The sequence below is a fragment of the Bactrocera neohumeralis genome, chromosome 2, assembly GCF_024586455.1.
Source record: "Bactrocera neohumeralis isolate Rockhampton chromosome 2, APGP_CSIRO_Bneo_wtdbg2-racon-allhic-juicebox.fasta_v2, whole genome shotgun sequence".
Taxonomy (NCBI): Eukaryota; Metazoa; Arthropoda; class Insecta; order Diptera; family Tephritidae; genus Bactrocera; species Bactrocera neohumeralis.
Window position 1 is genome coordinate 54,432,500 of NC_065919.1, and position 15,148 is coordinate 54,447,647.

General features: G+C 31.2%; 1 protein-coding gene and 1 long non-coding RNA gene across 2 annotated transcripts in view; both read right to left on the reverse strand.

The window, feature by feature from the left end:
• The window catches only part of LOC126768084 (protein similar-like), a gene marked incomplete at its 5' end in the record, with an annotated part of 55,485 nt that overhangs the window by 4,065 nt on the left and 36,272 nt on the right, over positions 1-15,148 (reverse strand). The gene's annotated exons all lie outside the window — the stretch shown is intronic.
• Positions 10,364-14,337, reverse strand: LOC126768087 (uncharacterized). Its single transcript, XR_007669207.1, has 2 exons — positions 12,313-14,337; positions 10,364-11,849 (listed from the first exon to the last, which is right to left on the reverse strand). It is a non-coding gene; the product is annotated as an uncharacterized LOC126768087 (long non-coding RNA).

A 15,148-nucleotide genomic window follows, 5' to 3' on the forward strand; every position in this document is an offset into this window, starting at 1 on the left:
AGGTATAAGAGAGATCTGTGCAAAGTGGATGCCACACGAGCTCATTTCTGAACAAAAACAACGACGAGTTGCTGATTAGGAGCAGTGATTGGCAAAATTCAAGCAAAATAAATCCGAATTTTTGCATCGTTATGTGACAATGGATGAAGTGTGACTCCATCATTTCACTCCGAAGTCCAAGTCAGAGTTATCCGTGTGAACTGCACACGAAAAAAATAAGGTTATGGCGTCTGTATTTTGGAATGCGAATGGAATAATTTTTATTAGCTACCTTAAAAAAGGACCATCAATAGCATAGCGTTATGGGATCGTTTGAAGGACGAATTCGCCGAAAAACGGCTGCATTTGAACAAGAAGAAACAAGAACAAGAAAGTGCTGTTTACCAAGACTTGTGAATGGCGTCACAAGTTAACGAAAACGATGGCAAAAATCCATGAATTGGGCTTCGAATTGCTTACGCATCCAACATATTATCCAGGTCCTGGTCCCAGTTCTCAAAAGAATGCTCGCTGGGAAGAAATTTTCGTCAAATGAAAAGAGTGTCCCGAAACTGAGGCCTATTTCGAAGCAAAGCACAAAATTGTACTACAAAAATGGTTTCGAAAATGGTGTATCACCCTTGAAAGGAACCATATTGAATAAAAAAAAAACGAATTTTGCCAAAAAAAATGTGTTTTACTATGGTAGGCCGGAGCTTTTCAATTAACCTTTTATACCAAAGAATATGCATGTGGGTTACTTTCGAGAAAAGCTGAAGAAAACTTTGCTTTTGAATTTTGAATTGTCGATGAATTATTTTTTTAAGTTTTGTTCTGCAGAGTTTAAGATTTTTTTTAATTTATTTAATTTCCATAAATTCATTTAGTAGCGGAGTAATAATTAAAAACAATAAAAATAGAGTTTATGAATCTATGTACATATGTATGTATATACATATATACTTATGATGAAGCAATACTTATTTAAAACAACAGAGACCTTTTAAAAAATTTAAGAAATTGCGTTTCCCCACAAAATCTGTAAATTAACATATTTCAAAAAAATATGAAAAATTAAAATTTTCGCTTGCGCAGCAACTTATTTAATTCACTCTAAACTAAATAACCAATAAACTTAGAAACCACTGAAATATTTTATTATCTAATCAAGGTTCAAAGATTATCATTGAGTAGCAGCACTAAGCAATGACTTAAGATTATTCCAGATGCAGACAATGGCACATAACTGCAAAATCATAACTCACATATGTACTTGTATATTTGTATATGTGACCTGGTCTACGGAAAGGGGGCTTAGGTATCAAAAAAAAGGAGAACAATTAATGAGATAACGAGAAACTGACGAATCTTTTTAACAGCTTTTCCCAGAAAACTAGTTTTCGCACGTTAGCTCCCTTTTCGTAGACCAGGTCACATATATTAAAGTGTCCATTATTTCCAAGTTGATTTTCTTTTTGCTCTTAAGAACCTATATTTTTAATTTAAACCAAATCTACATCATTTTTCTTTCCGCATGCATTTATGAAGGGACTTTTTTTTATTTTCTGCAATAAATTTTTATGTCCAAAGCAAATGAGCCTACAAATCTGAAAGCAAAACTTTCTAATAAAATATTTATCACAAAAAAAATTTTAGTTTTTTCATATAAACACAATTTTAAGTTTTACGTAGTAAAAGTTCAACTTCAAAGGTACTGTATTCAAATAGTACACCATGTCGTATGAGCAACATAGTATGTACATATTTATAAACCAGCTGTATGACTGCTCAGGCATTTGGTGTATAACTTTAACTGCGTGTAACTTTTAAAAGAAAACCTTACGAAAAAATCACGCACACCTTTTTTGTAAAGCGGAAACTTGTCTATTAGATTATCGGGTTATCAAATTTTGCTTTAAGGAAAAATATCCAAGATTCGCATGTCAAAAGCACAGGAAAAGTAAAATGAATTAATAAGTTAAATAAAAAAAAAAACAAATTTCAGACAAAAACTGAAACTTCAGTGGATGAAAAATAAAAAAATTAACTGCGGAAATAACGGACACCCTAATAAAATACATATAGATGTCTATGCAATTAATAAAAATCGCAACTGTCTGATTATATTTTCATACAAAGGCAGCTGTAATTAGAAATCAAGATAATTCGTACATATATATATTTTTATGTATATATGTATGTAGCGGTATGTACATACGTGCGTACGAATGCGTGCAAAAATGTATATACACATACTGATTAAATGAATTTTATAAATAAATAAGAAGGCTGGTCTTATATAAGAAGAAGCACACTTTGATAGCGAATATGATCTAATTATAGTTGAATGTGCTCAATCATAATAAAATATGTTTACAGTTAAGGAAAAACAGCAAACTCATAAAAAACTGAAAAATAAAAATATTTGCGCACACAAATACACACAAACCATATATACATGAATATTTGTATTTAGCATAATGGTAGGTATAACGAGAAAATCTTTATAGCCCACTTCGTTTAAATTATTTTCATTGACTTTTTGCTCTGTGAACATACATATTATACAGAAGAGATAGAAAAAGCATGCATACTAAATATATAATATACATACAAATATAATGGATGTACATACATATATATTATAGATATATACATTGCTGTTTTGAGCTTTTTATGTATTTATTTAGTTATTTTTTTGCGTGATAGGCAACTGTTTCCAGCAAAAAGCTTCACGCTAGAGCTTTTACTAGCACCAGCGACACGTGCAACAACAACCTCAAAGCACAGCGGTCTTTGACCCTATCGCACACATACACACACACACATATAAATACATATGTTTGCATGTTGTTTTGACGCCCTGCCATAGCAGCACGGAAAATGAAAGTGAAAACGGCACTCTTGCGCCGTGTTGTTGCAGGTCGTTAATACACATGCAGGCAAGCAAGCAATACAGCAATGCTCTCATACCCAAGTGCACGCGAGTGGCGCCACTGCTCGGCATGATTTTACAGCACTTTCGACTGACTCAATAAAATGTGCCTTCTTCCTCACGCAAAGTGCTTTTAATTAAGTAATATTTTTTTGTGTTGGCATTTGATTTTGTCATTCATTGTTTCTATATTTCTATCAATTAAAATATGTGGGAAACAATTTTTTCCTTGTGATTTAAGCAGCCAACGCACGCACTTTTAGTAGTCTACTTTAAGGCGCTTTAACTTACGTGGGCAATAAGTGCTTGAACGCTTTTAATGGAACATTCCTGTTGTCTTTATAATAATTTTGTAGCATATCACCGTTATGTAAGCCAAAAGCATTTGTGGCGCCTGTTGGTGAAGCGGCGGAGGGTAGCGAGGCTCGCCAGTTGGCAGGCGGCTTTTACACAAACAAGCTGTAATAAATGAGCTCATTTGTATGCGTATGAAATATTTAACTTCCTGACATTAGAAAGCGTAGAATATGATACAAACAATGCGTAAACACATGCGTGTTTATCATAAAGCAAATAAACATCATATTTGGTTTGCCGGTTATTGACCGTTACAAAGGTGGGGGTATTATCAAGCAAAAAAGCTGTATTAATTTCATATCAGCATTTATCAACAATTTTATTGTGGTTGAGAGAGTATATACGCGCATATACATATATGTAAATATGTACTAAAAAAATATAATTTAATTCGCGTTTTCCCGCTGAAGCATATCTGTGGAATATTTTTGGTTGGGCTGTGTGGGCTGTAATAACACACGCAAAGTGGGGGCACATTTAGGCCGATTAGAACCATCGTAACAACGCTTGACCTCACGTTATCTGCATATTTCGCTGGCAGGAAAATGTTCATGTGAGTGACTGACAATTTCCATATTTATCTAGACATGTCAGACACGTCACAAATGGTTCGTTTCTAACGTTTCATTGTCTATGGTGAGGAAAGAAGCAATGAAGTCCTTTAATACGCCTTTTTTTACATAAAGCGAGGTCAATTTAACAATTTTTTCTCTATTCCAGCAAAAGAAAAAAATAATAAATTTGTAGGAAATATGTATCGAGTTTAAAAGAAAATATATATTCAGTTCCTCATAACTGGATAACCATCGTCGCAAGGAGTGACAAAAGCATGTGCTTAAGGGGTATTCTACTCTAGAATTTTGAAAAATTCGATTTTTTTCACATATTTAAAGTTTAGACCCTTGAGAACATATCCTCCAAAGGATTTTTTAAAATTAAAATTATTTTAAGAGATACAGTCAGTATTAAGAATTACTTTTGATTTTTTTTTTTTCAGACCACCATGAGAGTCAGGATCAATGTAACCAGGATGCGCCATTTTTTTTACACCTGTCTCTCCCCCGCCCTCTAATTATTTTAATTTTTAATATTTTTTTGTAACATTTTTTTTTCTGTATTCTTAAGATATCAATAAAAACACCATAAAAAATGAATAGTAAAAATATTAATTGCCTTTTTTTTACGACACTTTCAAATATTAGCTGAAATTCATGCTTCTAGAGTAGAATACCCCCTTAAAATACCTATAATTTTACAACATTTGCTTTGTTTTTAGGTTAGTACCTGCCGACGACGGCCTTAAGCCTCTGCCGTGCTGTCGGTCTGGCATTCGGACGCAGTGCGACTCCACATTGAACTGAATTTCCAATTCTACCTGCCTTTAGGTTTAAACCAAAGCCGCCACGAATCTCCCCAAAGAGCCAAACCCAATGAACAGATTGGAGCAAAGTTCAAGGACTAACTGCTCCCCATGGTACCAGATTTTAGTCTCCGGTCAGGCCTTGTAACTTTTGCTACTACCGTTTAAGCAACCATCAAACTCAATGGCTGGTGATATTTGTCGCTTGAATTTCAAATGTCTTTTCATTGGAAGGAAACTTATTCATAGTCTATAATATCAGTTCAAGCTGAGTATTATAGCACTATTTCTGGTAAGACTACGCTGATATTTCGAGGCAAGTCACTATATTCTTACAGTTAGAAGCTGAAACTCAGAACTCAGTGTGAGCCAATGTTAGCCAGAAGTGATGTAACAGCAATTATTCCATTAGTTTTCGATGAGCCACCGGGAACCAGACGGCGCCGTAACAACTGTCGCAAAACCACAAAAATTTATAAAAATTTAAAAAATCGGGAACTCTAAAATGTGCATCCTTTTCTGGACACATTTTATGAAATCTTGTCATTTATCAGAGATAATTTGAACAAAGTACAATCAAAGTATTGTCCGGGGCCGGTCATTGGACCGTTATGTCCGGTTATAAGAACTGGTTTGTATGAAAATATGACTCAAAATGTTATCTTCGGGAAATTCGTCCACTTATGAGAGCGATGTTGTCCGATTACGAGGACTCTCCGTATTGGAAAATTTTATTGTAAATACAATTCGTAGCCAGAAGCCAAGTAGAATATCGCAATGGGGCACAAAAAATGTTTTTATTTCCGCATCAACTAACAACAGTTCTTTTCTAAGTTATTGCATATTGGAAAGATTCCTTAAAATTGTATCTGCCTTGATTTAGCATTATGAATGGTATTGAATTGGCAGCTGTAATAGCACAAAATACATTTTTTGGGGTTTTATTTCCATTCTCAAAAGTGAAAATATTTTTAGGAGATATTGCTGGGACTTGAGGGCGCAATGAAAACTACATCAACAAAAGCTGATGCTTACGGCATCCATTTCATGCCTTTAGGTCATTGGAACCAGACTCGGTGTCATTGCGGACATGTAATTATACTAGAACTTGTTAATGAACTCGAGCTAAATTGGCAATTGAGTTACATGAGGAAGAGAAGAATGGCCCATTGGACCGATAGTTAAACCGTGAAGACTACATATTCACCGACGGATCAAGGGTGACAGGAACAGTGTCGGGTTTCTTCTGTAGTAATCCATAAACAGAATGTAGCTTTAAACTAAATTTTTACAATACAGTCTTTCAGGCTAAAATTGATGACATAACAGAAGGTGCCAAGTGTGCCTTCTGCTATAACCAGAAAGTCCATTAACCTTCTAGTCGACAGCCCAGCGCCTATACTTACCATGGAATCACTACGTTAGCTAACGAAAGGAGCCAATAACTAGATTCTCAGTGGGTAACTCATTAAAAATCATCTGGGTACCCAGTCATATAGGAATAGAAGGAAAAGAAAAGACAGATGAGTTGACTCGCTTGGTGACAGCCAGGAACGCAGTTCCTTTAAGCTGCCCTAGACCATTTAGCTCCTTCAAGGGTAGCGCGAAGCAATCGACCCTGAAGGAACACCTCAGATTTTGGAACACTAACAACACAAGACATAACAAAAATTCATTTTGCGGTAGTGTTGATGATGAACAGACCAAAAAACTCTTAAATCTAGGCAAAAGAGAACATAGTTACATTGTGGGGGTCAACGCAGATCACCTACCATTAAGATCTATTATATCTTTAACTAAACTCTTTAAAATTTTAAAAGAAAATTCCATATTTAAAAAATCTATTTATCTGTCAATCACCTACTAAGAACCATTTGAAGCTTTAGCACTCGCAAAACCAAGCATTGGATTGCGCAAGGACACTAAATGTGAAGGAATGCTAAAAGACAGCACAAAGCTGTATGTATGTGTGCATTGCAAATGCATGTGTCAAAACTTGTTTGATAATACTTTTATAAATGTGGCACGTGCTGCGCAAAACTTTTCCTCTTACGCGAACATAATTGAAACACTTGCAAAGCACGCGTCGCAAACCAAATTGAATGCAAGCGAAATACGGCTGAAGGAAAAGAAAGAAAAGTTGAATGTACATATGTACGTGACGGCGCAATGACAAATCCAGAAAGCGTAAGAATTCCACAGAAACCAAAATCTTTGCGATAAAGCTGAGCTGTTGTGGAAATTACTCTACATATGCGCTTCCATACATATATACATACATATATGCTATATATGTAACCTATGTGTGTTAATTCCAACATATTGGGAAGGCCTGACAAATAGAATAAAAATTGTACCCGGGTTTATATTTGTCATACCAGCAGCTTGTTAAAATGTCTTCTATGCACTGAGTGCTGGCACTTTCATCAAAGTCTTTATCAAGAAACTTGACACAAATGTGACAAATAACGCTACCCTCATTACTCACATAACGGTTTGATGTAATATCGAGTTGCGGAATTTCTGATTGCTTTAGTTTGTATGTAAATTACATGACGCGGGTCTATTTAATTCACAGAACTATTACCATGGAAATGGCAGCCTCTTATTTCAAGTAAAATTCGATTTCAATAAAAGTAGCCTGTAGGAAAACTATCATCATCTAAAGTGCAAAATAACGTAGCATCACTTTTCATAAGTTGACAGGCGAAGGAAATACGTAAGAGACATAATATAAGCCACTCATATTGAAACAAAATTTGAGTTTCGGTTATAAAATGGTTATATATTGGTTATAAAATGGTTATATATTGGTTATATCTGACAGCGGAAGCTGAAAATTTTATGCTACATACATATGTATATGTAACATAACGTTGTGAATCGTAAGCAATAAAAAACCCAATTTCGATTTTTTTGTTTATACGTTTCTAAATGGTTCAAAACTAAATTAATTTCGTTAAATTTTTGAAGAAACTAATGTGGGAACGAAAGATACTCATAAATCGCTAAAGGAAGGCAAATTATTTAGAGTAGTCAATAACATCAAATAGGTATGAAAATGAAAGTTGTAAAAAAACTGTGAATTCTATAATATAATAATATACTATATATAAATAACATTTTTTATAAAAAAATTATGAAACTTTTTAATGACAAATATATAAAATAGTTAAGACAAATAATCGAAGACAGATATGTATTAATAATTTTTAAAAATAAAAATAAAAAAAGTATTATTATAACATTTTTTAAAAAAAAATATATAAAAATTTATTAAGACAAATAGGATACCTAAATATAAATAAATAATAACTATAAAAAAAAAATTAAAAAAAAAAAATATTATTATAACATTTTTTAATAAAAAAAATTACAAAAATTTTTATAAACACAAATTTTAAAACTTTTTAATGAAAAAAATATATAAAAATTTGTTAAGACAAATAGGATACCTAAATATAAATAAATAATAACAATAAAAAAAATTTAAAATAAAAAAAATATTATTATAACATTTTTTAATAAAAAAAATTATAAAAATTTTTTATAAACAAAAATTATAAAACTTTTTAATGAAAAATATATATAACATTTTTTAAGACAAATAATCGAAGACAAATAAGGTGTATTAATAATAAAAAATACTAAAAAAAAAATAGTATTATAACATTTTTCAAAAAAAAATTTTGTAAAACTCTTTAATGAAAAAAATATATAAAAATTTGTTAAGACAAATAGGATTAGGTGTATTAATAATAAAAAAAAAAATTAAAAATTAAATTAAAATATTATTATAACAATTTTTAATAAAAAAATACAAAAATTATAAAACTTTTTAATAAAAAATAAATATATAAAATTTCTTAAGACAAATTACACCGGTCAATACGATTTTTGGGTCTGACATCTACATGTTAAATTTTAGTTTCTCCTATGACAAAAATAAGGAAAAAAAATTTTTCCGGTTAAAGTTTGCTTTCGTAGAAATTAGAGCAATTTGTCGATTTTTAAGCAGAAATTACTGATTTTTATATTTTTTCTACAATTTCACTATAGATTATAATTAGAAAACTTTTTTTTAGATACAAGAGTCGTTTTTATTTAAGATGTGTGATAAACAATAATATATAAATGTAAAATAACAAGAAATGACTGTCTAAAAGTGAATATTTTTTGTATTTCTTTTATGATCATATGAGCTCTCTCGTGTTAAACCCCAATATCATTTTGATTACTGACTTCATAGGCTTCGCAAAGTTTCAAATTTGCTGATAAAGCAAATTTTTTACTTCTAACTTCAATAAATTCACCGCAAATAAAACAGAATGAATCAACATCATTTTTACACAGACTTGATGTCATTTTATATCTGCAATACCGCTGTAACTAAACTGAGTATAATCAAAAACCATTTTTATTATTTTTATTAAGTTAAGTTACTATTAAAATAACTTACAAAAAAGTAAAAAAAAATTTAAAAGAGCACACTTTTACTTTATCTTTTATGTTCATAGGTACTATCTCTTAATAAACCCAAATATAGTATTATTACTATAATTTTTACAAAAGCAAACTTTATACGAAAAAAAGGTATTTTCTTATCGTTTTTGTTCATAATTAATCAGAAAATCATAAAATAAACTTTAGGACAAAGAACGAAAATTTTTTTGTAGAGTCGTGTTATCGAAGACAAATAAAGTGTATTAAAGATAAAAAAAACAAATAAAAAAAATCTGTTAAATTTTTGTAAATAAAAAATATGCATACATATATTTGAAAATAAAAAAAATTAAGCGCAGCATTTCGTTCTTCCTGTAATTACAACAAAAAACATTCAGCAAAATTTTAATACACTCAATGATTATTCTCTATGGTGAATATTTTTTCGCAACAATTCCAAAGTGTTGCCGCTTGTAAACTAGTGATGGCAAAAACAATTGGCATATATAAAAAGTAAGAAAGAAATATTTATTTTCAATTCTCAAATTTTAAAAAAATTAAATTACTACCATGTCAAATAAACCCTAAAGCAACCTACCATTCATATGTATGTATCGACATGGCGTATGAGCAACATTAAAAAATCGGACTGCATAGAAGTATTACTACTCAAACAGCTACATATGTAAAAGGCATAAGAATCAAAAAATACATAAAAGGAGTCAAAATTGTTGTCAGGCTCTCAATTTAGGAAGCAATAAAAATTGCAGAAATTAAATTTACTACAAATTTTAGACATACTGACTATTGCGTTTGTTATTATTATAGCTTCAACAAGCTATTTTAAGTTTGAAGAAATACATAAAAAGATAAAAAAAACGTCAAAGATTTTGCCTGACTCCTTTACTCCAAATTTAAGACATTATAACGATTGCTTTTGCGCATTGAGTTTATTATTATTATACCCTGAACAGGGTATTTTTAGTTTATCACGAAGTTTGCAACACCCAGAAAGAAGCATCGGGTAGTAAATATATATATATATACTACATATGTATATATAAATAATCAGGTGATGAACTGAATCATTTTAAGGTTAGCTGTCCTGCAAACTGAACAATTAAACTCCAGATCTTATATGGTAAACCTTTTTATTTGACAAGATATCTTCACGAAAGCGCTACAATTTTCAAATAAATTGAAAAAAAATTGTATTTTATTTAAAATATATTTCTCTTATTTTTCGATGCAAAGATGACCGTGAATTGCATATATTTTATTTTTACGAAAAAGCCGCAGTGTCGTCCCCATAGCTACTAAGTATAATCAACACGCTACTCAATAATAACTCAAGACCATTGTATATTTCGAAATAAAACACATTTTATTCGTTATCTGCAGCATACTTTTTACTTCAATACTTCATTACACAATCTTGCGTTTTCCAAACGATCGATAATCGATTCTAATATTTTCTATCATTTTATTTTATTGTATTTCATTATGATTACTTATTACTTTTTATAAGAATACTTATAGTAAAATACCGTTAGTGTGTGTATTATGAGTTCTTCATACCATACATATATATATTATATTGTATATAATAGTATTGCATGCAAGTCTGTATGTTTTTATGTATTTGATGAAAGCATTGCTAATACAACAACATACAAATACAAATAGTCGATAAATAGTAAGAGGAATGATAATAGGTATTTAGCTATATTTATATATATATATTATATATTACATATATTTAAATATACTATGAATTTCACTTGATTCGAAAACCTTTTTTGACTGTTTAAAATTGATACACACATACATATGTATGTATTTATGTACTTATACAACAGATGATGGTTTTGAGGTAAAAAATGCTTTAAAGTACGCTATTGTTCATGAGGTAGACTATGTCCTTGTTCACTCTGTAAATTTTTCACTATGCCTATGTTCATATAACAAAACATTTTCGGTTATTTTCGCAGTGTCAGCAGTAAGCTCAAAAACACATACACCAACACACACACACACACACACACACATGACCGCGTGTCTCTCTGTCGCACTTCAAAAGCTAAAAGTTTCCAGCAATTTTCAACACAAATGACTATAATCAGCTCACGACGTTGACAACTTGACAAATTTGCCGCTACCAGTTAGTGCTTTCGAATTTCACGCCCACAATGTTACTACGGGAGCATAAGCGGAAGTTGTGTAACCCCAATTTCGCTGAGTCTTGCCTATATTATTTTGTGATATCATTAATTGTCCTCAACCTCGCTATTAATAATACAGTTGTGTTGCTTTAAATTTAACTATTATAAAATGAAGTTGGGTCGAGTATTTGATGAGAGCACGTATATACGCTTCTTTGCTGTGAAATACATTTTGAGGGATGGTATTGTGTTGCCATGACATCAAGACATTACTATGGTTAGAATATGAGACCGTAACCTAATGGGGGTCACGCACTCAGGGTACCAAGCTATCATCAGTTCCCAATCATAATTTTTTAACAGAGAGTTCAAGTGGAAAATTTAAAAAAATACGTTAGAAAAAACTTTTCTGTAAAAAATTCTTAACTAAAATAACCAGAGAAAAATAAGGACTCATAAAACACAAGGTCGATCAGTTTCTTAAGATACAAATATAAGTCTAAAAGTAATGAAGTTAAATATTTTTAAGAAAATGCTGAATTAGCAAAACTGTCTACGGTTCGACGAAAACTGTAGATTGGTGAAACGAACAAACTGGTATAAAACATGTAAACTGGCATAAATTAAAGAAACCATTCGCTCAAAATTGTAGATTGAAGAATCGAAAAAGTAATCGAATCGTCGAAAACGGTAGATTGGTGAATCGAAAAAACTGGTATAAATCATATAAAGTGGTATAAAACAAAGAAAAGGACGATTGAAGAATTGAAATAATATTCGAATCGACGGAAACAGTAGATTGGTGAATCAAAAAACTGGTATAAATCATATAAAGTGGTATAAAACAAAGAAAAGACGATTCGCCTAAAATTGTAGATTGAACAATCAAAAAATAATCGAATCGACGGAAGCAGTAGATTGGCGAAACAAACAAACTGGTATAAATCATATAAAGTGATATAAAACAAAGAAAAGGACGATTCGCCTAAAATTGTAGATTGAACAATCAAAAAATAATCGAATCGACGGAAGCAGTAGATTGGCGAAACAAACAAACTGGTATAAATCATATAAACTGGTATAAATTAAAGGAACCATTCGCTTAAAATTGTAGATTGAAGAATCGAAAAAATAATCGAATCGACGGAACAGCAGATTGGTAAATCGAACAAACTGGTATAAATCATATAAACTGGCATAAAACAAAAGATCGATTCGCCTAAAATTGGGCATTGAAGAATCGAAAAGTGGCATAAATCATATAAACTGATATAAATCATATAAACTGGTATAAATCATATAAACTGGTATAAACATAAACTGGTATAATGCTTATAAAAACTGATATAATCAAATACAGATAATCCCAAAGTTATTTAATGCTGTATTCAAATACTTTTTTGCATTAAATTTTGTCAAATTTGTTGTTGCTTTCCTCAAGCCAAATTTCGACAAGAAAGCAATAAAAAATTAATAGAAAGAAAACAAGTCAATTAAGAATAATTCTTACATTTTTGCAACACATTTTTCATCGAAATAAACAATTCTCATTCCCAGTTCTAAGCTGGGTGGCTCCACTGTACATAACAAGAAATTCTGCTTACTCATGCTCTCTGTTGGACTAACGCCCGAAGTTAATGAAGACATTTTGTCAAACTTGTTGCATGCAACATACGCAGCCACTATACTTAAAGCAAACAGAAAGTAAGGCGGCAGAGGCTGGACATGTAGCAATAAAGACCTTACAACCAACAATCGCCACCTGCAAGACGCTTAAAAAACAAGGCAAAAAGAAAGGCAGTGCGATGGTAGCACAAGGCAGGCGTAGCCAAAAGGCGTATAATAATATAATTGACGACATTGGCTAGCGAAATGATATACTTTATCACAACGTACCCGCACACACACAAATGCCAGCAAACGCTGCTGTCAGCACTTGCTTGCTAGATGCCACATGTACACCAACCCAAGCCTTAAATTCTTGTGCAGCACAACAAAATATAGTTTTTTATTTGTACATATGTGTAAGCTTGTGTGCCAGGAAATGTGCGGCATCGTCTCGTTTTTCAAAGCGTTCATTAATCATTTCTTTGCTTGAAGTTACTCGCCACTAAAAATCTTTGCTACCCCCGCTCACCGCGCAACATTTGTATTGGTGGCATCAAATTCGGCAAGTTCAAATGTCGGCAACTGCTGAGCTTGGCAAAGCGTGTCTCTACCATATCCGCACTGTGTTATTGTGTTTGTGACGCGCGCTCTCTCACCCACATCCCTAATTTCTTGCGTATTGTCATCATTTATCAAAATTCGTGCACCCTATAACGTGTCAAGTGCGAGTTAAATGAGTGCAACTCTATAAAATCATTTTCTGCACACGCTCAGCTCCTCATGAAATAAGCAAATCAGCTGTTGAGACACTTTGCGGTACACATGTGCGTCTTTGTGTGTGTGTGTGTTTGTATTTCTGCGCACACTGCGACAATTTCCTATATTTTTTTTGTATATGTTAGTATAATCGTTTGTGTTGTAATACTTTTGCGCGTTAGGTAAAAAATCTTTTGAGGTATATTAAATTTTTTATTATAATTTTTTTATTGTATATATACTTATCTTACTATATATATGCATAAGTGGTTGCATGTCGGCGTTACGAAAATACGAATTGTAGATATGTGCTTTTGCATGATTTTCCATTAATTATTGCATATTTCGACGCATATATGTATGTATGTATATATGTATATATACAAGGTATTTATTTATATTTGCTAAAAAAAAGTATGTTTTATGTAAAAATACAACAACTTTTGCTGCTTTTGATCTACAGTTTCGCAAAAGACTATTTTAAAAATGTGCAACACTCACACATACATGACTAGTTTGCTTCGAAAGCAGCCAACTTCATTGAGTTTCATTTGCTTATATCGTCACTTAAAATTCAAAATAACGTAACATCACTTTTCATAAGTTTACAGGTGAAAGAAAAAGGATGTAATAGAAATCACTCAAATTGAAACAAAATTTAAGTTTTGGTTATAAAGTGGTTATGTATTGGTTATAAAATGGATATATATCGGTTATATATAGGTTATAAAATTGATATACAGATCCCTCGAATACATCGGTTACATATTGAATAGCACGGTTAAAAATATTGAATAACACGGAGAGCGCGAACATTCCTGTTAAAAATTTTACTATATTAATGCATTTGAATCATATAATTTAAAAATTATTGTGTTTATGTAGTGAATGTTTTTTTTATTTTTGTATTACTGAAATTTTAAAACTAAAAACTTATTTTTAATTTTTTTCAAATAACACGATTTCGATTAACACGGAACCAATTAAGTTTTGATGATACGTTGTTTTGCATTTCAGGATGACGATATGGTCAATTGATTGATGTGTTTTGCATTTCAGGTGACGATGCTTGTAGAAAAAAACCGCTTAAGTATACTTATATATATTAAGTATACCGCTTGAGTATACTGTCTATTATATAAATGTTGCTATGTATTTTTATTAATTATAAGTTGTTGTTGTATATCTGCTACTATGTTTGGCTATTTTTTACATTTTAGGCTAGACTTTACGCTATAAAAACAAAGAAAACAAAAAAATTATTTTACTAAAAATATCTTCACAACATCGATGACAACGTCAATGATGCAGCCGATTTTACTATTTTACTAAAAGTGCTTATTCACGCATAAGTCTAATTATATTTAATAATTTATAATTATTAATTTTTTTTTTGTAATTTTTGAATATTTTTTTATATAAATATTTCGACATCGAGAATATTGAAGCTAGTTTTTTTCATTTAATTTATTGATCTAAATATATTTATATGCATGTATGTATGTTTGTATGAGCGTGCGCATGATAGGAGGTAGGTGAAAATACTCA